Source organism: Pelophylax lessonae (assembly GCF_965119305.1).
Source record: "Pelophylax lessonae genome assembly, chromosome: 10".
Taxonomy (NCBI): domain Eukaryota; kingdom Metazoa; phylum Chordata; class Amphibia; order Anura; family Ranidae; genus Pelophylax; species Pelophylax lessonae.
Genome location: NC_138777.1, coordinates 220,361,293 through 220,387,410, shown reverse-complemented (window position 1 = coordinate 220,387,410; position 26,118 = coordinate 220,361,293).

The following is a 26,118-nucleotide window of genomic DNA, read 5'->3' as shown; positions in this document are numbered from 1 at the left end:
ACTCCACTCACTACAGGGGAACCAAAAAATGTATTTACCTAGCTTTACTAGGATCCTTCATGAGCGAGATAACAAAATTTTTCTTCAGGCCAGGACTCAAAGACAGCGCCCTCCAAAAAGTGTAATCCTTTAGCAATTCTCCCTAAGCCCTCAGACCCAACAGCTGCTGAGGCGCCCAGACAGCAGTCTCTTGTCAATCTGGCCAGCTGCAACAGCCCCTCAGGCAGGGGAGGACTGGGCCAGGGGGCAGGGGGGCAAGTGCCCCCTGGGCCGCCCTGATGCCCCGTAAAAAGGCTGCACCTCTTCTGCCACAGACATGCCTATAAGGATTCCTGGTGAAGAGAAGTAAAAAGTCCCTGCTGCTGACCTACTGAGTGCGGGTTGAAGACAAGGACAGAGCACAGCCCCCCCCCCCCATGCATGGATAGTGTAAACTATGTCTGAGCAAAGGCCAGCTCCATGGCCCACTGGAGACTCTTCTGCCCCAGCCAGCCCCAACCAAGCTGACCCAGCTCCCCCCAACTTCCCCCTGCTGGCAAGGTCGGGAACCCGGACTCAGCCGGTAGGTAGAGAGTATCTGGAGCAGGGCTTCAGCTTAGAATGGGGGTCAGGAGGAGGATGGGAAAGTGGGGCGGGGGGGTGAGGAAAAGTGGGATGGGCTGAGTCACTGCACCATGGACCTCTGGTTTGTACTTTCCCCCGGGCCAAAAGTTACCAGTCTGCCCCTGCCCTCAGGAGACTAGAACCCTCCCTGACAAGGAAAGAACAATCTGTTTTGACTGTCCTCAGTGATAAGCAAGAGCCTTGGGGTGGCAAGGTAACTCCAGCAATAGACAAAGACATGTTAGGACTGACACCAGGCCCATTGGGTTGTATTGTGCAGCATTGTCCAATGCAGTCACATCACAAAGACAAGGCAACAAGGTTTGCTTTATTTAGGGACTATTTACACAAATGTGCTGCATTGGTGTGCTTTTGGCATCATTTGGCAGCTCTACAAGCTATAATACATCACAATGTGCTGCAACCCATATAATTTACGTAGAAGTCAAACCAGCTCTTAATGCTACTAATAGACTGCATCATATATGTCATATTTTATTTTGCCCATAGTTACATTTTAAACAGCCCTAAAATGACAGACACAGACTGATAGACATCAAAGGACATTGTCAGTACTGACAGAGTTTGACGTACAAAGACTGATAGGTATTGATGGGCTTAGGCGGTGATGGACACTAACTGATAGCACAGACTGATGGACTTTCTTGGATTTGGTAGGCGACTACTTTGTGTATTCAAACCAAACACTCCACAGCCAAGATGTTCGACAGATAAAACTGAAATGAAAAAGACATAATCACATTGAGTAGAAGGACAACAGATAACCACAACTGGGAGATATTCAGCAATACCTGATCTACTGAATATCCAGTGACAGCACTTAGCACAGAATAGCTGATTATGTCTTTGTTGCCTTTTGTATAAGAACTGTGCTTATGTGGTCGAAACAGAGAAGCTGTTACTGAAAAGCGATATTTGCTGTAACATCGATCCCAGCATCAGATGCTCAGTACTACACACCCCAGGTGATCTAGTCTGAAGAATATTAAAGGTCATAGCAAGTATAGCTTAATGGATGTTCCACAATCAGCTACCTACACCTTCTTGGCTAAGTCACAATGACTCCTAAAGAGGACATGTACTGTGGAGGCTGTGTCCAGAAACTAGTTGCCCTTTGTATGTAGTGCTTACCCTAAGAGGGGCTACTAGAAATAGACAGGTTCCCCAAAAGTAATACAGAGTCTGCCAGTCCCACAGGTACAGTCCAAAGCACATCGACAATTCAGGCTCAGACTAGGGGATACTTTTTTAGTATTTATTGCTGAAGAACTTTACCCAAGGCAACCAACCTGCCCCCAGGCAGAGGCTGCTCTTTAACCACTTCCCATCCAATTGGTGGTTGCACCAGAATAATGCCTGCAGCTGCAGGCATCATCCAGTATTGTTTTTTAGAGCCAGCGGTCGGCTCTCTCGTAATAGCAATTGGAGGGGCTTACTAGCTGCTCGAATGGTATTACCAGCAGTGGGAGGGGACGTTGGCTCTCTCAGGGTCTCCCCTCCCACTGGGAAATCTGAGCAGCCAGCCAGTGGATACACTGGCTGGCCGGACAGCCAAGCAAGGCCGGGATCGTAACAGTATAATGGAATCGATTAAATGACATCACTTCCGGTTTACTCAGAAACCATCTGCACTAGTTTAAAAAAAAATTAAAGCATTTAACAACTCTAATCTTGGTGTTTTGAATGCTTTTAAGTGCAGAGGAGGGATTTGGGGTCTTACAAATTAAGGGTAGGACACATTTAGATGGGGGGGGGGCTGATTTTAGCCTTGCCTATAGGCAGCACAAAACCAAAACACACCACTGGGTAGTATAATTAGGACCCTACAGCAACAGTCCAAATAGCAACCTCTGGCAACTGGTTCCCTTTTGGCACTTGCAGAACTATCAGTCCCCAGCAAGGTCTTTACTCACAGTGTCCCAGGAGCGGTCTGCCACCCAGCCTCCACAGGTAGATCCTTAATAAAGGAGATAACAAAATCCTTCTCCAGACCAGGGATCAAAGAAAGTGCCCTCCAGCAAAAGCAACCCTTCAGCAATTCTCCTCAGGCTCTCAACCCAACAGCTGCTGTGACCCAGATGACAGTCTCTTTTCTCTCTGCCTATCTCCCAGGGGCAACAGCCCCCCCCCCCCCCACAGGGGACTGGAACAACAATCTGCTCAAGTCTCCTGACCATTTACAACCTCCCCAGCCACATTCTGGTTGCCTCCTTCCAAGGATTGGGTGAGGCATGTTAAATATTCAACTGATCATCTGAATCTCCCTCCCTATGCTCTGGAAGCTTCTTCAAGAGGCAGGGTGGAAGCAATCAAACTCTCAGCCCAGAAATCCTGAAAAGACCAACACAATAATAAACCACTCCATTCATTACAGTGTAGCCAAAAGACTACATTTACCTATCAGCCTAACTAGTGCAACTGGTGCAACATCTATAAAAACTGTTTATGTGGTCAAAATTTGAGAAGCTGCTACAAAAAAAGTCATATTTGCTGTGACTTCAATCCAGCCTTCAGATACCGATTACTGTACACCCCAGGTGGTCTAGTCTGAAGCATATTAAAGGTCATAGCTTACTGGACTTTCTACAATCAGCTGCCAATGCCTATACCTTCGTGGCTTAATCACACTGACTCATAAAGAAGACATGCACTGTAGAAGATGTGCCCAAAAACTAGTTGCCTTTTGTATAAGAACTGTGCTCATATGGTTTAAATTGAGAAGCTGCTACAGAAAAGTGATAGTTGCTGTAACATGAATCCAAACATTAAATACTGATTACTGAACACCCCAGGTGGTATAGAATGAAGTATATTAAGGGTCATAGCAAGTATAGCTTAGTGGACTTTCCACAATCAAATGCCTGCAGCTTTTGGCTAAGTCACACTGACCCTTAAAAAGGGCATGTACTGTGGAAGCTGTGCCCAAAAACAAATCCCCAGTGGTGCCTGTGGTCTCCCAGCACCAGATTTTTTCCAAATTAATAACTTTAAGCGGAGCTTCACTCAAAAGAGGACATTCCACTCTTCCTCCTCCTCCCCCTCCATCTTTACATTTGGCACTTTTTTTTAGGGGGGGGGGCAGGCACCTAAATTTTAAAAGGTACCCGTTCCTTTACTTACGGTCAGATTGTCGTTGCGATCTGAGAGAAAGTTTGCCCCCCCTCCTTCCCTTGCAGCCTTCTGGGACACATCACAGGATGCATAAGACTACGGGACCAATCACAAAGCACAGTCGGTTTCCCCTAGAAGGAGACCCCGTATAGAAGACCTAAAGCCGATTGAAGAAACAGCTTGGATAATGACAGTGCTGGATCCAGAGGCATTTGTAGCTGCTGACTTTTACATTTTTGGGTGGAGACTGAAGCTCCTCTGTAACATGCCATTTATCCACACTGTGTCTATGTGTGCTAGGAGGCCATCAGTATTAGTAGCAGCAGTAGAGTAGTGTAGTAGCAGTAGAGATGCATAAAATACAGACTACCAAATTAATGAAGTATAAGAAGGCAGATACTTGCACTGCAGGTTCCTGGATACAGCTTCCCCTTTAGCAAGGTGAACAGTAAGCAGCATCATAGTGACATCACAAGATCTCTCTCTAAATTTATTAAGACTAGCTGTCAGAAGCAGCAGTGCCTTATAACATTTAATTTTGCAGATACACATATTCCAGGCTTGAGAACAGTTACATGTTAAGAAGAGAACTGCTATTTTTAACCCACTGGATTCAACTTTTATCCAAAATATAATTGTGCTTTAAAAAATGCTTTAAAATACAGAATTGTTGTCAAAGAATGTACGTTGGCATGGTCACAGTTGGCCAAAGCCCATGTTTTTATTTTAGATTTGAATTGAAAATAAACTCCCAGTTTTCAGGTTACCGGCTGAGAATTCCTCCAACGAGGCATCAAGGTGGGATCACTAGAAATGGAATAGCCTGTTGGGGTATGATAAGTCATTGGACTGTAGGGTCTTTGAGACAGCCTCATGCCAAGTCTTCTTCAGATCTTCTGGTTTCTTCTGGATTTGTGTGCCTGACTGTTGTTGATGTTGTGACCCTTTTCTGTTCCCTATCCCACTTTGAATTTGCATTCCCACTCTAAACAATGTTTTGGCTTTGACATAGGGTTTTTGGGTCTTCTTTATTTCTGGATCAACCCAAAAATGCAAATCTGTCTCATACCACCAAATGTGGGTGTCACGGTCAAGGGTCAGAAGTTATGCAGAAGTTATGGCAGTATAAAGATTCCCACTGACCAGCAGGATAGGTATACAAGCAGATCACCCTGGTGGATGATGTGGGCTCATCTGAGGTGTGGGGTCTAAGCAGAGATGTATAGTAACTAAGTAGAACTACTTCACTACTGTACTTAAAGTGGAGTTCCACCCTATTTTTATACTTACCTCCATCTTCTCGCTCCGGGTCACCTGAAAAAGAAATGGATAATCGCATATTTTTTTTTTTTTTACTTACCTCGTAGCGAAGAAAATATACTTACCTTACTTCCTTCTTCCTCCTTCCTCGGCCGCGGCCCGTCGTCACTTCCTGGCTCTGCAATGATTCCTGGGAGCTGGACGTCATAGCTCCCAGGAATCATTGCGCCTGCACCGGCCCCGACGTCAGTTCCGGGTCGCGCGCGTCATCCCCTTCTAAACAGCTTCTGGGCATGCCCAGAAGCTGTGGAGGGATGACGCGCGCGACCCGGAAGTGACGTCGGGGCCGGCGCAGAACATCGTGAGACCAAAGAAGGCGGAAGAAGACGCCGAAGAGGACGCGCTGGCTTCAAGCTGCCCACATCTGAGATGGCAGCGCTGGACAAGACGTTTGCAAGGTAAGTATTTGTCCTAACAGGTAAGTGCAACCCGGGACAGATCAGAGGCTAGCCATTGTGGAATGCACTAGCCCTGACTGTCCCGGGGGTATTAAAAAAAAAAAAAAAAATCCAGGGTGGAACTCCGCTTTAAGTACGGAAAGGTGGTATCTGTACTTTCCTAGGGTAGAATTTTTTTCTCCTACTTCCACTTTTACTTCACTACATTTTTTTGATGATTTCAATACTTCTACTCCGATAATTTTTTTTTTTGTTCTGCATAGTTACTCGTTACTATTATAATTAATACCACTGCCAGAACAGTAGATGGCAGGTTTCATGAAGCTCAAAACATGTGTATCATCAGCGCATACGAAAATAAATGCTACTGTATGCATAAATAAAAGCTGCATTTGAAATAATAAAAGACAATATGATGTTCAAACTTTTGACTTCTTTCTTTAATAACTACATAACACAGTACTTGTACTTTTACTTTCAGTACTTGAGTAGCAACATTTTTTAAAAAACTACTTGCAATACTTAAGTACAAAAAATGTTGAATACTTTAGTAATTTTACTCAAGTCACTTTTTGATCGAGCACTTGTACTTTTACTCAAGTATGGGTTTCGAGTACTTTATACATCTCTGGGTCTAAGTATCTACAGATGTTTGCCAGAGCTCCTGATGGTGTAAATGGGTTTTGCTGCGGGTTAGTACCAGGTTGCGGTCCTCAGGATCGCTCCACCTGGAGGTGAGCAATTCGGGGTCCAGTAGCAGATATAGCAGGTTGGGCTCAAACAGAACTCTAGCCAGTAAGCAAGCCAAAGATCAGTAACAAGTGGTTAAAGGTTGGGATCAAACTGAGTCTATGAACAAGCCATATTTGGTAATGAGTGGTAGCAAAGGTACGGACAGCAGCAGGAATTACAAGAGCAATATATTGGCTGGAGAGAGCACAATAATCAGCCAAACAGGAAGTGCAAAGGCATGCTTTTATTATGAGGGTCAAGGTAGGAGCAAGGGGTTCAAGGTTCACGAAAAGCAAGGCACAAGTGAAGGTTGTCTTAAGAGATTAGACAGAGGGCTGCTCAGCATCTCAGATGGCTCAGCAAGAAGTGATGCTGCCAGACACAGAATAGGTCCTGGGTTTGGATCCAGGTCCTGACAGTGTGATTGTCTCAGATGACCTCTACTTATATCATGACAACTTTTGGATACTGTTAATCTTAATCAGGACTAACCCTTGGACAGTTTAACCACCTTCTTACCCTTATCACACCCTTATCTTGTTACAGCCATAGTGCCCAGGCTCCCTAATTGACCATCTAAGTTCAGGAAACACTGAGTACTGGACCATTTATATACAGTGTTCCAGAAAGGTGTTTACTACAGGTGAAGGTCCATAGTTATGGAAGCATAGCTAGTATCTATACCTTACACAACTGTACTGACCCAATAAGACTACCTTTGTATCCAGGCTCCACCCTCTTGCATAAGGCATAGAAATCTTCTAACAAAGATTGCCAAGCAGTTAGAAAACACAGCCCACGTTGTCACACACACAATGCAAAGCACTGAATAAAACTAGTACAGTCTTTTGGTGCATTTATCCTGTAAAATTAACTCAGTAGGAATGCTTGTATCTAGGCCTACAGTGATTATTAAATAGAGCAGGAAAATGGAAAGCGTAGCTGAAAATGCAAAAAGTACGGATTTCTAAACAACATTTTTCTTCGTGTAAATTATGAACGCAATGGGAAAAATACAATTTTTAGAAAATAAAGTTCTGCCCCATTTTTATTTTTTAGCTTTTCTTATAATACATAAACTTATTAATCAATCAGTTTGTTTTTTTGGTAGTTGCTTGATATCTGACGGCTGGTACAGGTTAGAGAAATGACAATGCAGTCATGGGAGGTGCTGTGACATCACACTTACAACATCTGTTTTTAAAGCGGAGTTCCATCCTGGGAATACTTTTTTTAACAAAAATACCCCCGGGACAGTCAGGGCTAGTACATTCCACAATGGCTAGCCTCTGATCTGTCCTGGGTTGCACTTACCTTTTAGGAGAAATACTTACCTTGAAAATGTATTGTCCAGCGCTGCCATCTCAGGTGTGGGCAGCTTGAAGCCAGCGCGATCCTCTTCTGTGTCCTCTTCCGTCTTCTTCGGCCCCACAATGCACTGCACCGGCCCCGCCGTCACTTCCGGTGCCGCAGCGTCATCCCTCCACAGCTTCTGGGCATGCCCAGAAGCTGTTTAGAAGGGAATGACGCGCGCGCACCGGAACTGACGTCGGGGTCGGTGCAGGCGCATTGATTCCTGGGAGCGATGACATTCAGCTCCCAGGAATCATTGCAAAGCCAGGAAGTGACGAATGCCCGTGGCCGCCGAGGGGAGGAAGAAGGAAGTAAGGTAAGTATATTTTCTTCTATACGAGGTAAGTAAAAAAAAAAATTGCGATTATCCATTTGTTTTTCAGGTGACCCGGAGCAAGAAGATGGAGGTAAGTATAATTTTAGGGTGGAACTCCACTTTAATGATTACAGAATATTTCTGAAGGGAGCAGTTGTCAGTCATTCAGTCAGTCTGTTGTTTTTTGTCCTTCTAACACGTCATCCTGCTGGAGTGACAGAGGACATGGTGTAGATATGTGCATCATGTTACCTTTTTATTTATTAAAAAATGTCCCCCAGCCTGTGTTAAAAAAAAAGAAAATCCACCCAACTCTATGCTATGTTACATTGACTCCTAGAGATAGACGTTTCGAGGACACCAGGCATGGCGCTGCTCAATTGAAAACCAGACAAACTCTCCAAGCGCAATTTAGTCATCTAACCCATCTACTCACGCCCACCAAACAAATTATAGCCAGAGCATGGCTAACGAACGCCTTATCCCTGGAAGCTGTAAAATCCAAGATACACTGGATTCTCATGAAAGATAAATTAATGGCAAGACTCACTGACATTTCACCACCGCCTTCTATATCTGTGTAATATTGTTGTTACCTATCTGTTTTACTCCACATACAGATATGGTTTAAAACTCTGGACGAATATACCCCCAGAAGAAAACCCTTGGTCGAAACGCATAGGGGTTCCTTGGAGTCCATATGTTTTGCTATATGAGTGAATAAGTCTTATCCATGTGTTTTTGTACCATATCCAATTTTGTGCACTTTTTAATCAATTGTTACATTTTTTGTACCTATGATTGAAAGCTCCTGAGGAAGCAACGGCGAAACATGTTGGGCGCTGCTTTATGGATAACAGCCAGTGCATCATCCGGCCAAGTCATTCAGAGCTACCTGTGACATAATATGCTCATGGTCTATATACAATTATGAACATCTTTATTCAGTATATTTGTATGTGTTTTTTCTGTTTTTCTTTCTTTTGTTGATTTTATATTTATATTCAATAAAATTTTATGATTTTATATATGTTTGACAACCATTGATCTTTATTTGATACCCTTAAAGTCCCACTTTTTCCTCTAACCCCTCTATATTTTCGCCATTACGGTGGGAGCTCTGGGCAACCAGAGCAACGTCGTTATGATTGAAAGTTGTTGTTTCAGCATTGTGATTTTTTATCTGGATTTAATAAAAGATACGTTTTATTGATCTTGCATCTACATTTTTTACTACTTTCCCTGTTATCGCAACGTCCTGTTCCCCACTCACCAATTCCTTTTTGGGAATTGTTTTTCTCCATATTCAATTTTGGGATAGATACCACAGCTTGGAGTCTTAGAGCGGATCTAACTATTGTTTTAAACCACTTAAAGTGTTTTGCAACTTTAGTGATTCTTGGAGTGCTCGCTATGCTGATCAACAATTGGGCATTTTACATTTTTTTCGGGGGTCCCTTACCTTATTTTTAGGGCATTTTTGATTGTACTTCCTCCTTCTCCCCCCTCTGTGGCCATGGCCACCGACATTACTTCCGCCTTTGCATTGCATCCTGGGAGCTGTTTGTCATCACTCCCAGGAGGCTGGAATCAGGAAGAACTCCCAGAACACTCCCTGGAATCAGGAAGAAGGACACAGCAGATTTCACTGCGGCTTCAGATGCCCACATCCAAGATGGCCGCACCCAGACAGCATTTTTAAAAGTAAGATTTTGACTAAAATCCAATACTGTACACCTTGTAAGTATGAGAATAGCGGTTCTGTAATGAGCGATGGATTAGTATTATAGGGGTATTTTTAGTTAAAAAAGGTATTTGAGGCCGGAACTCCACTTTAACCTCCCTATAACACACAAAATACAGTGCAAGGACCAAGAGTATGTATGGTGTCCTAATAAACAACCCAGATGATGGTGCTGATTAGGGTTGAGCGAACACCTAGATGTCCGTGTTCGACGGGTTCGGCCGAACTTTAAAAAAAAGTCCGGGTCCGTGTCCCGGACTTTTACCGAACTTTTCCCGGACACCGAACCCCATTGAAGTCAATGGGGACCCGAACTTTAAGGCACTAAAATGGCTCTAAAACACCAAAGGAAAGGGCTAGAGTGCTGCAAATGGCAGCAAAACGTAATTAAGAGCATGGCAAGTGCTCTGCAAACAAATGTGGATAGGGAAATAACTTAAAACAACAAAAAAAAACAGAAAAATAAAACAATGTTCTTCTTCATCTCTGAAGGACGAGGCCCATATGGAGTAGGAGGGAGGTTAAGGTGGTGGTGGATGTGGCGGTGACATAGGCGTGCGCACAGGGTGTGCTGGGTGTGCCTGGGCACACCCTAATCACCTAGGGCACATAGCATTGCCAGTGAGGAGATGGGAAAGATCTCCCTGGGACCTGCTCTGCTCTATTTCTCCTTGCCTACAGGTACATGGCCCCGATACATTACTCTCCCTGCTGGCAAACACATGCATGTGTATTTCAACTTTGGGGTGCACACCTTAATGCAATAGGCTGCGCACACCTATGGGCGGTGTAGGTGGAAGCGGCGGTGGAGGAGGACCAGGGCCGGATTAACAGCATCATGGGCTTGGTGCTGAGGATTTTGAAGGGCCTTAGGGCCGTGCCTTGCCATGCACCCAGAGGAGGAAGGGTGCAGCCATGCATGCCTAATTCAACATGGGATGCTGTCTCTGAAGCCCATAAACACATCCATGCATCGCCAACTGTCCCTCCTTGTCCGGCCTTCACGCTGTGTGGGGAGGTTCTGAGGGTGCTGCCTGGGGAAGCGAGCATAGAAGCCAGACTTCTGTGTTTACAAGTGACAGAAGAGCGGTAACAGTGAATATGGCCAACCCGGGGCCTATATAAAAGGTAGGGGCCTGGAGCTGCAGCTCCAATAGCCCCTACATTAATCTGGCCCTGAAGAGGAGGACGAGGTAGCCAACACTGCTTCTTTTCACAAATTTTAAATGAGGGTACACCCCAAAAGAGTGAGAAAGAGCAAAAATGGAACAATGGGTGGGTAAGGTCGGTATCCATTGCTATTCTGCATAAGGTACGGAAAAGTCCCGTGGGATCCATGCCTGGTTCATTTTAATGAACGTGAGCTTGTCCACATTGTCTCTGGACAGGCGGCTGCGCTTGTCTGTTATAACGCCCCCAGCCGTGCTAAATACCCGTTCAGATAATACACTGGCTGCAGGGCACGCCAGCACCTCCAAGGCGTAAAGGGCAAGCTCAGGCCATGTGCCCAATTTGGAGACCCAGAAGTTGAAGGGGGCAGACCCGTCATTCACTACATGTAGGCGTGTGCACACATACTGCTCCACCATGTTGGTAAAATGCTGCCTCCTGCTAAGACGTTCCATCTGAGCTGCTGGTGCTGCTGTTTGTTGTGGCGTGCTGACAAAGCTTTTCCACATTTCGGCCATGCTAACCCTGCCTTCTGAGGTGCTGGCGGTGCCCTGGTTGCGTTGGCGACCTCCTCCTCCTCCTCCTCTGCCTTGTGCTTCCACTGTGGCCCCGCTGTCAGATGGGAATGCCAGCAGCATGGCGTCTACCAGCGTGCGCTTGTACTCGCGCATCTTGCGATCGCGCTCCAGTGAGTGAATTAAGGACGGTACGTTGTCCTTGTAACGGGGATCCAGCAGCGTGGCCACCCAGTAATCAGCACAAGTTAGAATGTGGGCAACTCGGCGGTCGTTGTGGAGACACTGCAGCATGTAATCGCTCATGTGTGCCAGGCTGCCCAGAGGCAACGAAAGGCTGTCCTCTGTGGGAGGTGTATGGTCCGTGTCCTCTGTATCCCCCCAGCCACGCACCAGTGATGGCCATGAGCTGGCCTGGGTGCCACCCTGCTGTGAACATGGTTCCATCTCCTCCTCCAGCTCCTCCTCCTCCTCATCCTCCTCATCCTCCAGAACTGTGCCCCTGCTGGACAATTGCGTCCCTGGCGTTTGCGTGTGCAGGAACCCACCCTCGGAGCCCCTTGCGAATGACTGCCCTGAAAGCCTTGGAAATGTTACCTCTTCATCCTCCTCCTCCTCCTCATCCTGTGCCACATCCTCTTCCATCATCGCCCGAATTGTTTTTTCAAGGAGGCATAGAAGTGGGATAGTTAAGCTGAGAACGGCGTCATTGCCACTGGCCATGTTGGTGGAGTACTCAAAACAGCGCAACAAGGCACACAGGTCTCGCATGGAGGCCCAGTTAAATTAAATAGCGGAATAGAAAATATGATCCAAAAAAAGTGTATGTATATCACACGTACACAACCACACTAGGCCCCAATTACTATTGTTTGTACCCCTAAAAGGCTAGATGAGGAGTAGGGGGAGTATGGAACAGGCAGCACCCTCAAACCTTCAGAAGTATGAGATGAACCCCAACAACTTGGAAAGGTGGATCTCTCTCACACGTACCGACACAGACTATCCCGCAATTCAATTGATCCTCAAAGGTTTTTATTGAATAGCGGAATAGGAAATATGATCAAAAAAAGTGTATGTATCTCGCACGTACACAACCACACTAGGCCCCAATTACTATTGTTTGTACCCCTAAAAGGCTAGATGAGGAGTAGGGGGGGTATGGAACAGGCAGCACCCTCAAACCTTCAGAAGTATGAGATGAACCCCAACAACTTGGAAAGGTGGATCTCTCTCACACGTACCGACACAGACTATCCCGCAATTCAATTGATCCTCAAAGGTTTTTATTGAATAGCGGAATAGGAAATATGATCAAAAAAAGTGTATGTATCTCGCACGTACACAACCACACTAGGCCCCAATTACTATTGTTTGTACCCCTAAAAGGCTAGATGAGGAGTAGGGGGGGTATGGAACAGGCAGCACCCTCAAACCTTCAGAAGTATGAGATGAACCCCAACAACTTGGAAAGGTGGATCTCTCTCACACGTACCGACACAGACTATCCCGCAATTCAATTGATCCTCAAAGGTTTTTATTGAATAGCGGAATAGGAAATATGATCAAAAAAAGTGTATGTATCTCGCACGTACACAACCACACTAGGCCCCAATTACTATTGTTTGTACCCCTAAAAGGCTAGATGAGGAGTAGGGGGGTATGGAACAGGCAGCACCCTCAAACCTTCAGAAGTATGAGATGAACCCCAACAACTTGGAAAGGTGGATCTCTCTCACACGTACCGACACAGACTATCCCGCAATTCAATTGATCCTCAAAGGTTTTTATTGAATAGCGGAATAGGAAATATGATCAAAAAAAGTGTATGTATCTCGCACGTACACAACCACACTAGGCCCCAATTACTATTGTTTGTACCCCTAAAAGGCTAGATGAGGAGTAGGGGGGGTATGGAACAGGCAGCACCCTCAAACCTTCAGAAGTATGAGATGAACCCCAACAACTTGGAAAGGTGGATCTCTCTCACACGTACCGACACAGACTATCCCGCAATTCAATTGATCCTCAAAGGTTTTTATTGAATAGCGGAATAGGAAATATGATCAAAAAAAGTGTATGTATCTCGCACGTACACAACCACACTAGGCCCCAATTACTATTGTTTGTACCCCTAAAAGGCTAGATGAGGAGTAGGGGGGGTATGGAACAGGCAGCACCCTCAAACCTTCAGAAGTATGAGATGAACCCCAACAACTTGGAAAGGTGGATCTCTCTCACACGTACCGACACAGACTATCCCGCAATTCAATTGATCCTCAAAGGTTTTTATTGAATAGCGGAATAGGAAATATGATCAAAAAAAGTGTATGTATCTCGCACGTACACAACCACACTAGGCCCCAATTACTATTGTTTGTACCCCTAAAAGGCTAGATGAGGAGTAGGGGGGGTATGGAACAGGCAGCACCCTCAAACCTTCAGAAGTATGAGATGAACCCCAACAACTTGGAAAGGTGGATCTCTCTCACACGTACCGACACAGACTATCCCGCAATTCAATTGATCCTCAAAGGTTTTTATTGAATAGCGGAATAGGAAATATGATCAAAAAAAGTGTATGTATCTCGCACGTACACAACCACACTAGGCCCCAATTACTATTGTTTGTACCCCTAAAAGGCTAGATGAGGAGTAGGGGGGGTATGGAACAGGCAGCACCCTCAAACCTTCAGAAGTATGAGATGAACCCCAACAACTTGGAAAGGTGGATCTCTCTCACACGTACCGACACAGACTATCCCGCAATTCAATTGATCCTCAAAGGTTTTTATTGAATAGCGGAATAGGAAATATGATCAAAAAAAGTGTATGTATCTCGCACGTACACAACCACACTAGGCCCCAATTACTATTGTTTGTACCCCTAAAAGGCTAGATGAGGAGTAGGGGGGGTATGGAACAGGCAGCACCCTCAAACCTTCAGAAGTATGAGATGAACCCCAACAACTTGGAAAGGTGGATCTCTCTCACACGTACCGACACAGACTATCCCGCAATTCAATTGATCCTCAAAGGTTTTTATTGAATAGCGGAATAGGAAATATGATCAAAAAAAGTGTATGTATCTCGCACGTACACAACCACACTAGGCCCCAATTACTATTGTTTGTACCCCTAAAAGGCTAGATGAGGAGTAGGGGGGGTATGGAACAGGCAGCACCCTCAAACCTTCAGAAGTATGAGATGAACCCCAACAACTTGGAAAGGTGGATCTCTCTCACACGTACCGACACAGACTATCCCGCAATTCAATTGATCCTCAAAGGTTTTTATTGAATAGCGGAATAGGAAATATGATCAAAAAAAGTGTATGTATCTCGCACGTACACAACCACACTAGGCCCCAATTACTATTGTTTGTACCCCTAAAAGGCTAGATGAGGAGTAGGGGGGGTATGGAACAGGCAGCACCCTCAAACCTTCAGAAGTATGAGATGAACCCCAACAACTTGGAAAGGTGGATCTCTCTCACACGTACCGACACAGACTATCCCGCAATTCAATTGATCCTCAAAGGTTTTTATTGAATAGCGGAATAGGAAATATGATCAAAAAAAGTGTATGTATCTCGCACGTACACAACCACACTAGGCCCCAATTACTATTGTTTGTACCCCTAAAAGGCTAGGAGTAGGGGGAGTATGGAACAGGCAGCACCCTCAAACCTTCAGAAGTATGAGATGAACCCCAACAACTTGGAAAGGTGGATCTCTCTCACACGTACCAACACAGACTATCCCCCAATTTAACTGATCCCCAAAGGTTTTTGATTAAATAGCGGAATAGAAAATATGATCCCAAAAAAGTGTATGTATATCACACGTACACAACCACACTAGGCCCCAATTACTATTGTTTGTACCCCTAAAAGGCTAGGAGTAGGGGGAGTATGGAACAGGCAGCACCCTCAAACCTTCAGAAGTATGAGATGAACCCCAACAACTTGGAAAGGTGGATCTCTCTCACACGTACCAACACAGACTATCCCCCAATTTAACTGATCCCCAAAGGTTTTTGATTAAATAGCGGAATAGAAAATATGATCCCAAAAAAGTGTATGTATATCACACGTACACAACCACACTAGGCCCCAATTACTATTGTTTGTACCCCTAAAAGGCTAGATGAGGAGTAGGGGGAGTATGGAACAGGCAGCACCCTCAGTATGAGATTGTGTTCACTGTACCCCACAAAGATTGAGTTCACTGCACCCCACAATGATTGTGTTCACTGCACCCCACAAAGATTGTGTTCACTGCACCTCACAAAGATTGTGTTCACTGTACCCCCCAAAGATTGTGTTCACTGCACCCCACAAAGATTCTGTTCACTGTACCCCACAAAGATTGTGTTCACTGCACCCCAAAAAGATTGTGTTCACTGCACCCCAAAAAGGATGTTGTTCACTGCACCCCAAAAAGGATGTTGTTCACTCCACCCCAAAAAGATTGTGTTCACTGCACCCCACAAAGATTGTGTTCACTGCACCCCAAAAAGATTGTGTTCACTGCACCCCAAAAATGATTTTGTTCACTGCACCCCAAAAAGGATTTTGTTCACTGCACCCCAAAAAGGATGTTGTTCACTCCACCCCAAAAAGATTGTGTTCACTGCACCCCAAAAAGATTGTGTTCACTGCACCCCACAAAGGATTTTGTTCACTGCACCCCAAAAAGATTGTGTTCACTGCACCCCAAAAAGGATGTTGTTCACTGCACCCCAAAAAGGATTTTGTTCACTGCACCCCAAAAAGATTGTGTTCACTGCACCCCACAAAGGATTTTGTTCACTGCACCCCACAAAGATTGTGTTCACTGCACACCAAAAAGGATTGTGTTCACTGCACCCCAAAAAGATTTTGTTCACTGCACCCCAAAAAGATTGTGTTCACTGCACCCCACAAAGGATTTTGTTCACTGCACCCCACAAAGATTGTGTTCACTGCACACCAAAAAGGATTGTGTTCACTGCACCCCAAAAAGATTTTGTTCACTGCACCCCAAAAAGATTGTGTTCACTGCAGCCCAAAAAGATTGTGTTCACTGCAGCCCAAAAAGATTGTGTTCACTGCAGCCCAAAAAGATTGTGTTCACTGCAGCCCAAAAAGATTGTGTTCACTGCAGCTCACACACAGAAAAATGGATGTGGATCACTGACACCTGCCTATCTCCAATCCCACACCACACAGCAATATCGATTGTAGTTTGTAGAACACAGTTTCCCTAAAATTCAGCAGACTCTGTCCCTAACAGGATTGAGAAGAGATCGTAGATCAGGATTGAGTGCAGACCCCACCCCCCCACACAGCAATATCGATTGTAGTTTGTAGAAGACACTGACCCTATATAATTCAGCAGACTCTATCCCTAAAATGCCTACAACTCGCCCTGCCTAAACACTCCGACCTGTCCCTCAATTCTATCCGGACACAAATGGTTTTTTCCTGCCTATCTTTCCCTAATCAGCAGCCAGCACGTTGATGTGTGCTCTGTCCCTGAATCTAAGCAGCATAATGACGCCGCTGCGGCTGCCTCGAACTTATAAAGACTTGGTCACATGCTTCAGACGGCCAATCACAGCTACTGAGACATTTGCAGGCATGGCTGGGATGGCTTAAGGCACACCAGTTAAACGATTGTTGATTGGCTGTTGAAAGCCCGCCATGAAAAGAGCGCCAAAGCATGCAAAACCCGGAAATAAAACGACCGAACACGGATTTTTACCCGAACATACAGTAAAGTGTCCGTGTCCGTGTTCGGGTACAAAAAATCCAATTATTCGGTACGAACACGAATAATACAGTCCGTGTTCGCTCAACACTAGTGCTGATATCTTTAAAAAAGAACTTACAATTACTAAATGCCAATTATTAAATAATTCTATTGCCACACATAATGCTCAACTACATGCCCAAGCAGTAAACACTTTTGCGGTGGTGTTAAATTATTGTTGCAATCTCATAAAATCCAATGGACACTTTATTGAGTCAATAAGGGTATTAAAAAAGTCAACAGTCAGTAAATGGTGTCCACATAAAAGCAGCGATCATAAACGGTGCTTACACTGGTGTCTGCTGTGTGCAGTGGATGAAAAGCATATCTAAACCAAGGTGGGACTCTTGGCTGAGGCAATATATCCAAACAGCAGGTATAATGTGGCAAGATCCATGCTCCCTTGAAGATAAGAGTGGAGGAAGCTGCAGCATTCAAGCCAGCAGGTAAGCTAGAGCTGCTCTGTTGGATTAGAAGTGCATCACTGCTAACAGGAAGTCTTCAGGCAGCCATATTACCAGAGTCCATAGTTGCCAATATTTGAAAAAAATTTCCAGGGACACTTTGCAACACAGCTATCAATTACTTACCACACCCACTTCAATGAAGCTCTGACCACTCTGCATAATTAATCTCCGCATAGTACTTATCATCAGATTACAGGGTCTACTCAATAAAGAGAGAATTACAGAAAATTTAAAGGGAATTTCAAACTTAAGGCCAAAGTAGCAGAGTTGGAATAATTCTTCCATTCAGCGTCACTACTTCTGCCTAACGTTTAAAATTCTCATCACAATTCCGTGCAATTCTAAAGTGTCAAATGTGCTCAGGCGTGACCATACAAAAAATGTAATATGTAAATATACATAAACTGTAATTAAGCATGATAAAACCTAATTATACTATCTGGTATACTCAGATTTTAATGGCGCCAGGCGGCGCAATTACATAACTGCGCATGCGCCTGCCCGGCCGAGCATGTACAAGCTTTCCCGAGCCGGGCAGGCGTCGGAACGGCGCATGCGCCATTACTATGTTGGCCTGCAACCATTTTTTTATGGGCATCGGCTGCCCGTAATGGGCATTTACAGGCAGACTGATAAACTTGCGCTTGCCGGGACAATGTAAATTACCCGGGACAGGCTCCTATTTGCTGGGACTGTCCCTGCAAAAACAGGACAGTTGGCAAGTATGAGAGTCCATAGTGCCAGTAAGCATACCGGATCTCCAAGATGACATATTTCAAGGTAATCAAGTAAGCAGGGATAATTGAGGTGCTCTGTTGGACTGGAAGTGTATCACTGCTAACAGGAAGTCTTCAGGCGGCCATATTACCGGAGTTCATAGTACCAGTAAGCATACAGGGTCTCCAAGATTACATGTCTCGAGGTCTTGCCTCTTTGTCAACTCTTCTAACCTCCCTGTAGCAGGCTGGCCACCGTCTACTCTCCTACAATGCTCCATCCCAACCCTCTGACCTCCTCCTACCATCTTCTTCTCCTTTTCCCTTTCTCCTTTCATCCAGTCCCCCTTACCTTTTTTTTTCACACTTGTTAACTGCACACCAATCATCCTTGGCTGAGACATGAAGCCAAGCTTTGGTTACTGCCTGTACGATTTTACTTACACATGCTACCTTTTGTTCTTTAATATATCTCTGCCCTGCATGCCTGGATAACACACCATATTTCCTGTTACAGAATATTGTGTGCAATATTATAAAAGCAATAAAAAAAATTGAAAAAAAAAGAAAAGCTCAGGTTGCAATATTTACTTTTAATCTGAAGCTGAACCTCCCAGTACACTTTGGTCATCACAAGATGCCCTCAATCTTCTTAGCTGAACAACTCCCAACATCACTCAGCCCAGAAGGCTATGAAAGAAGGACATCAAGGGGCATAACCACAATACCTTTCCTTCATAAAGTACTGGTGCAAAAAGTGGAACTAACATTACATCAAGGTCACACTCTTTATCATTAAGGACCACCCAGGCAGAGAGGAGGCATCGATGAATAAGATCCTGCAACATCATGTACCTGGCCTGAAGACTTCAGAAAAAAGTAAGGAAAAAAGAGCATTAAAAATATGCTGGGGCACCTTTAGCAATGTAGGGGACTAGCCCTGGGGGTTAAGTGTGAAGCCAGGAGATTTAATCATTAGCGTCATTTTATGTATACCTCTGAATGGTTATCATAGAGGCTTTTACTAAAAATAATTTGAAAGAGTGGCTTATGTTTTAGAGCAGGGGTCTCCAAACTGCAACATGAGAGCCAGATGCGGCCCTTTGCTAGCCTTTATACGATCCTTGTGGCAATATTCCTTCAATGATATGAAGCATTATCCCTTCCACTGGCACCAACAATGGGGCACACAGCAGTAATTAAAACACCTGCCTGTTGTACTTAGTGAGGAAGTGTAAGATATGTCCTGCTAGTCAAGTAACGCCATCATTTGCATGTGCATGAGGCCCTTTACTTAGGGTCAAGCACGGGCAAGCCCTGAAGTGTGCATAGCAACTGCCTGAACAAAATTATTTATGACAGAATCACTAAATTTTAGTTAAGAATTAAAAGTATTGAAAACAGATTTTGAACAATACCTCAGTAGGCTACTAGTGTTAAGATCAGTTTTTAGCCTCCCTGTAGCCAGGGAGAGCAATTATCTTTTAGCAGAGTCTGTTCTGGGTTCTGCTGGTGCTGATTCAGTTACTTTCCCTGACCTGAATATTATTTGCCTATTCAGCCAATCCCTGGTCAAGGGATTGAATGACCAGCAGGGGACTGCGAGGGGTATAAATTGGCCGGGACCCAGAACAGAGGTCTCTTGTTCCTGGGCGACTACCTGCAACTGCAAGTATCCTTTTGTGGTTCCAGCTTTTGCTTTGGCTTGGGGACCTCTGACCTAGCCTCCTGAATATTTGCAGAGAATGCATCTAAAGATCCCGGACAGAGCCAAAATCAAGTATAGAAACTGACTGATATTGCAGACTACAACACAGTAGGACACAGTGAGTACCATTCTTCTGGACCTAGAGACCTTGTTTGGTCTAATTTGGGATTCAAGATTATACTCCTGTTGAGGAGTCCATGTTTAGGACCAGTTTATCTTCACTTTAAAGTGGGTGCCCTCACCCTGAAGAAAGAGATCAGTTTTAGTTTCCTCTAATACAGTTTGTTGAAGTTTTTTGGGGGTATACCAGGGCTCACCTTAACCCTATCCTGGTTCTTTAACAAGATAAAACTACAAAAGGATGTGAACAGCCTGTTCCCTGACTCAACTGACTGTGAACTACCATGTGCCTGGCTGCTGTGTGTCAAGGAATTTAACCTTGGACCAAACACCCAGACAAGTCCCACGTCTGCACTATGATTACATTGATACGCTGAAGTGTATTTGCTATTAAAATTATTGGGTTTACATCAACCTCAAAATCTCTAAGAGGTAAAAAAAAAAAATCCAGTACATCATTTAACCCAACCAGTGCTTTTGGGTAGAAACGTTCTTGAATCCAAAAATCTACAGATTTTAAGCAGCCCAAGAGGAACCACATCATTAATTAGAGGCCGAAGAAGAACAAAATCCTTATTAGAAGTCCAAGAAGAACCAAATCATTATTAGAAGTCCAAGAAGAACCAAATCATTATTAGAAGTCCAAGAAGAACCAAATCATTATTAGAAGCCCAAGAAGAACCAAATCATTATTAGAAGCCCAAGAAGAACCAAATCATTATTAGAAGTCCAAGAAGAACCAAATCATTATTAGAAGCCCAAGAAGAACCAAATCATTATTAGAAGTCCAAGAAGAACCAAATCATTATTAGAAGCCCAAGAAGAACCAAATCATGAACTAGTGGCCCAAGAGGAACCAAATCCCTAATAAAAGGCCCGAGACGACCAAATCATTAAATATATTTATGTATTTTTATCCTGACTCACAATGGGGTTAACAAATGTTAGTGTGTCTAGCGCTAAACAAAGTTATATTAAAAAGCCTCAAAAATCCATCAATAGGAAGCAAAGGTCTCCTGATGTCACCTTAATGCATGGACTCAATACCATTCCCGAATCCCAATTACAAAAGTCAATTTATAATTATTGTGCTGAATGATAATGTGATTATAAGGGTGAGTGACTCTAAATATTGTGGCATCACCTTTGATCTTTAATTATACTGTGCCACAGTTTGGAGAGTATAATTTGCTTTAGATGCAACCAGTTGAAGGCTTCCAGCTTAAAAGCTCATCTCCAAATTGATAAAAAAAAATAATATTTTTTTTTTAATCTTATTTATACAGCAATTCTGCTCAAGTGTTCTTATTTACGGGTCCTAAAACATGGTTACTAACAAATTTAGCGGGATTGAAACCCTTTTGGGAAAAAGGTCTAACCTCATACATGTGTGAACCTGGTGAAGGACTAAATGAGAATTTTAAACAAATGTGTATCTTGTAGTACTGCGCAACCGTGAATACTACAATATAAACATTTGTTTGACATACACTGTTTTTTTGGGGTAAAAAGTCCAGTACTAGCAGCACCTGGGAGATAATATTTTATCACAGTAGTTCTGACCCCTTTAATTTGATAGCGCAAGAGCCATCCCTCCTTAAAGCAGTAGTATACCGCTTTTTGTGACTTCTACCTACAGGTAAGCCTAGAATAAGGCTTACCTGTAGGTACAATTAATATCTCCTAAACCGGCAAGGTTTAGGAGATATTTGCACTGCATGCAGCCGCTCACGCGAGCGGCGCATGCGCTCTGAAGGTCCGGTGGACCTTCAGCTTTCCTTGCCGGGAGCTTGCCGGAAAATGACTCCCGCTCGCATTCGCGGGAGTGATCTCATCGCGGCTCCGGCCAATCACAGCGCCGGAGCCGCCGAACCCGGAAGAGATGCCGAGGGATCATGTCAGCGCCCCCCCCCCCCTACATAGTTTCATAGGGAAAAATGCACACTTGAGGCTGTCAATCACCTTCTGTGTGCTAGAAGGGGAACTAGGCCAATTCCGGGATATAATGTTTGGGGGTTTTAAGTATTTTTCTGGCAAAAAAATACAGATTTTTGCTTGTAAACAACAAATGTCAGAAAAATCCAGGGTCATCTAGTGGTTAAAGCGTAACTCCACTTTTGTTGAGAAAAAGACATTTCCTTCTGGGTGATCTCTGTACATTGCAGGGATTATAACAAACGTTGTTGCAGATTCCTTCCTTTTGTTATTCTGAAGAAATCCCTGTTTGTGCTGAGTGGGTCGAATGGGAGCAGTTTCATAATTATCAATCAGCTGTGTAGCTGCAGAGCACTAATGAGGAAATCTGCTGGGCCTGCATCCTTTTAGACGTGTTCCTATTGGAAGTATCTCACCAATAAATTACATTTTTGTTGCAGGGGATGCCAGAAATCTGACTTGTATCTTAGGCAGATTTCTGGGAAAATTGGTGAGCCAATCACACAAGCAGGAAATTATGTTTCTGGGGGTGTGGTCAGTATACATTCTGTGTACAGGACAGCTCCAGGCAGCCATATTGTATTGCTTTTTCAGAAATTACAGCAGCTGCAGATTGAAAAGGAAGGTCATTTTTTAATAACATTCAATTACAATATGACTTGTCTCACAATTGTATACAGTGTATCTTTTTTTTTTTTTTCTTTATTTGCTATTTTTTTCCCCCCACGAAAGTGGAGTTACCCTTGAATGTTTCATTTCAGAGGTTTACATCCACTTTAAGCTTACACTATTAGCTATTATCTGCATAGCATTGAGCAGGGAGCTAAGTGTAATCTGAGACCTGAGTGGAGTGAAAGCCCCCACACACACAATGCCATCTTAAGAGCATTAAAGAACCCCGGGCAATGCAGTGCAAATGCAAGCTATCGATAAGGCAATATTTATTGGTACAACAGTGCCAGGCTAATGCCAGCTTCCAAGTTGGGCGGATGGGTCCGGTGAACACACACTGATGGGAGTCAGACTTGACTGTCCTGTGTGCACCTCCCGTGGAGGCGGACAGCATTCCTGCAGTTGTGGGCTCCCCCTCCACGGCCCAAGTGACAGCCTGACAGCAGCGCAGGGCCGACAGGTGCTTGCCACCTGCTAAGTTCAGCGGTGGGATGCACACGGGAATGGGGACCAATGCTTGGCTGGGGCTGGGTTGCTGGGCAGGTGGGGCCCCCCCCGGGCAAGTGGGGCCCGCGGGCAACTGCCCAGCGTGCTCATTCGGTAAGATGGCCCTGCACACACACACACAGTCCCATAGGGAAACATGTACAGCAGAGGCTGCCAATCACCTTCTATGTCCTGGAGGGGGAGTGGGCGCAGTAGAGAAAGGTCATGTAACAAAGATCGCTGTGCTGTATAGCAGACCTGTGAAAATCTTAGGACTGGATGGACAAAAGCACAAATCTACAGTGAAGCAAAGCATCTTCCATATATTGCATCTTTAGCCATTTGCTTGGAGTACAGTCGTAAAGCAACCATTCTAGAAAAATGGAAATCAAATCTTATTGGGAGCCATGTTTCAAGACGCCCATTGCCATCTGCCATGGAGACTCCCAGACTTGAACTGAAGGCGCTTTCAAGGCTTAAAAAAAAAAAAAAATCAAAGCTTGTAAAATGCATTACAAATGCTCACTGAAGCTCATGATGTTCAGACCTGTGTTTACAAGCCAAGTTTAAACAATGTCTTGCAACAGGTAAACTGATTATTTGCAGCTTGTTCTTCTGCTTTAGCTATAAAATTATGAGGTTTTTATGCATCTTGGTGAAGAGAGATTTCTGCATTTTGGTTGATCAACAACCTGTGAAGAGAAAAAAAATAAAAAATTCCGACTGGTTACAGAAAAAAAAAAAGGAAATTACTTTTGGATATTTCGAGGATCTGATCGCCCAACTCATTTCTGTATTGCTGATAGCAAGATTTCCGCAACGCTTCCCGAGCATAAAATATCATTCTATGCGCTCGGGAAACCCAGAACGCTTTAACGATAATGCGAATGCCTCGTGCGCACCCTACTTTTGCCGGTAATGCGTTTTTCACCCGCGTGACTCCCATAAAGAGACGGCTCTTTATCATTTGCATATTTTCTTCTTTTTTTTTTTCCGAAAATGCCGGGATGATCCTTGCATGCAACAATTTCTCCAGATTCCCTCATTAGAGTTAATGTTTAATTAACTTTCATTAGCCCCTCGAACGCTCCAGGGCCACAGTGTGCTACGGAGCAATAAAAGAGATGGAGGCGTCATGATATATAACGTAGAGGGTCGTGTTTACTAAGCGGCGCTAAACCATTACGGAAGTGAGGCATGTAAGCGAGCTGTTTGCCCTGTTCTGTAATTATGTTACTAAGCCTTATTAAACATTTATAAAATTACATTATTACACTGCTTTAGTCCCAGAAAAATTCCCATCGGTATTATTAAGCAGGCTGTGGAAAGAACGTGTTGGAAATGTAAAAATGCTTGAAAATATTCAGGGTATATTTTTTATGCTAAGTTTGTGGACATGTGAATGAAAATTTCAATCTAAAATGAATTGCTAGGAATCCGATAACTCCACCCAGGGAGGACTGGTCAATTTTGAATGGAGTAGGAGAAAAGTGTGGAAGCCCTGTCTTCACCATGAGTCGCTATATATTCCTATAGAGAGTCCACTAGAGGGCGCAGGGCAGATAATTTCAACACTGGGCGCCCTCTAGCGCAGGTTTGTCACACTGGCGACCCACCAGCTGTTGCAGAACTACAAGCCCCATCATAAATAATGATAAAACACCAACTTGTCCTTATAGAAAAAATAGCATCAGTGGTGCAAACATAACATGGTCATGATTAGCACATTACGATATTGTATACATCCATGAAGTATGATTAACGAGAGGAGATAAAGTCCATCATATATGACACCTTGAAAGAAAGTCTATTAGTAAATAGATGCAATGACCTCCAAGGTAGAGGAAAACAGATATCCCAGTGTACAGCTTGAAAGAGACCACCTCACAATCCTCCACCAGTGTGCGGGTCACTACAGAGAGAATGGGAATTCACCAGAAATCCATGCCTACCCACTCTCATGGAAAAGGTAAATACTTGTGGTTTACAGCCCCCAGGAATTATACTGGATCAGCCATCACCTGCTCCCCCTCACTTGGCTATCGTTAGTACTGAGTTAGCATCTCCTAGGACTTCTCTTGGATGTACTGCCTCTTTTTCAAAAAGAATAATAGTAGTATAGATGTATATGTGGAAGGTCCCAAAAAGTTCTGAGGAGAGTTCCCAAATTGGCTCCCAACAAAAAGAGTGATGTTACTGTCTCCACTGGAGTCCCTTTTGGGCTTAATCCCAGCTGGGGTCACAGCTCCCACCTCACTGCGTTCCCCAGGAGAGGCAGACAGAATCACAAAGTCCCATCATGCCTCTGCCTATGGGAGTCATACTTGTAACTGCAAAGCCTCATAGGACTTGTAGTTCCACAACAGCTGGTGGGCCACCAGTTTGACACCTGTGCAGCAGAAGAAACCATAACCAATGACATAAGTAATTTTAGACATCTGTCTTGTCAACTTTTTACTGCATATTGTAATGGAGTTCAGTGAAGCCACTGTGTCACCAGGGGCACTAGCTGAAGAATAAGCAGGACAGATGCTACAGGGGAGTAAGTCCTCCCGAAAGATGGTCAGAGCAGGCAGTAGGCAGTGGCAGTCCACAGTCACCCCTGTTTATCAGTGCCCCCCTATACATGAGAGACTCTATCACCTCAAAGTTCACCCTATACATCAGAGGTCCCCTATACATGAGTCCCCCATCTCCAAAGAGTGCCCCAATCACACAGTCCCCCTTACAGAGCCCCTTAGTCACAAAGACCTCCCCATCACAGAGCCCGCAATCACACAGACCTCCCCATCACTTAGCCTCAAGTCACACAGTCCCCCATCACCGAGCTCCCCAATTACACAGTCCCCCTATTACAGAACCACCCAATCACACAGTCTGTCCATCACAGAGCCCCCCAATCACAGTCCCCCATTACAGAGCCCACCAATCACACA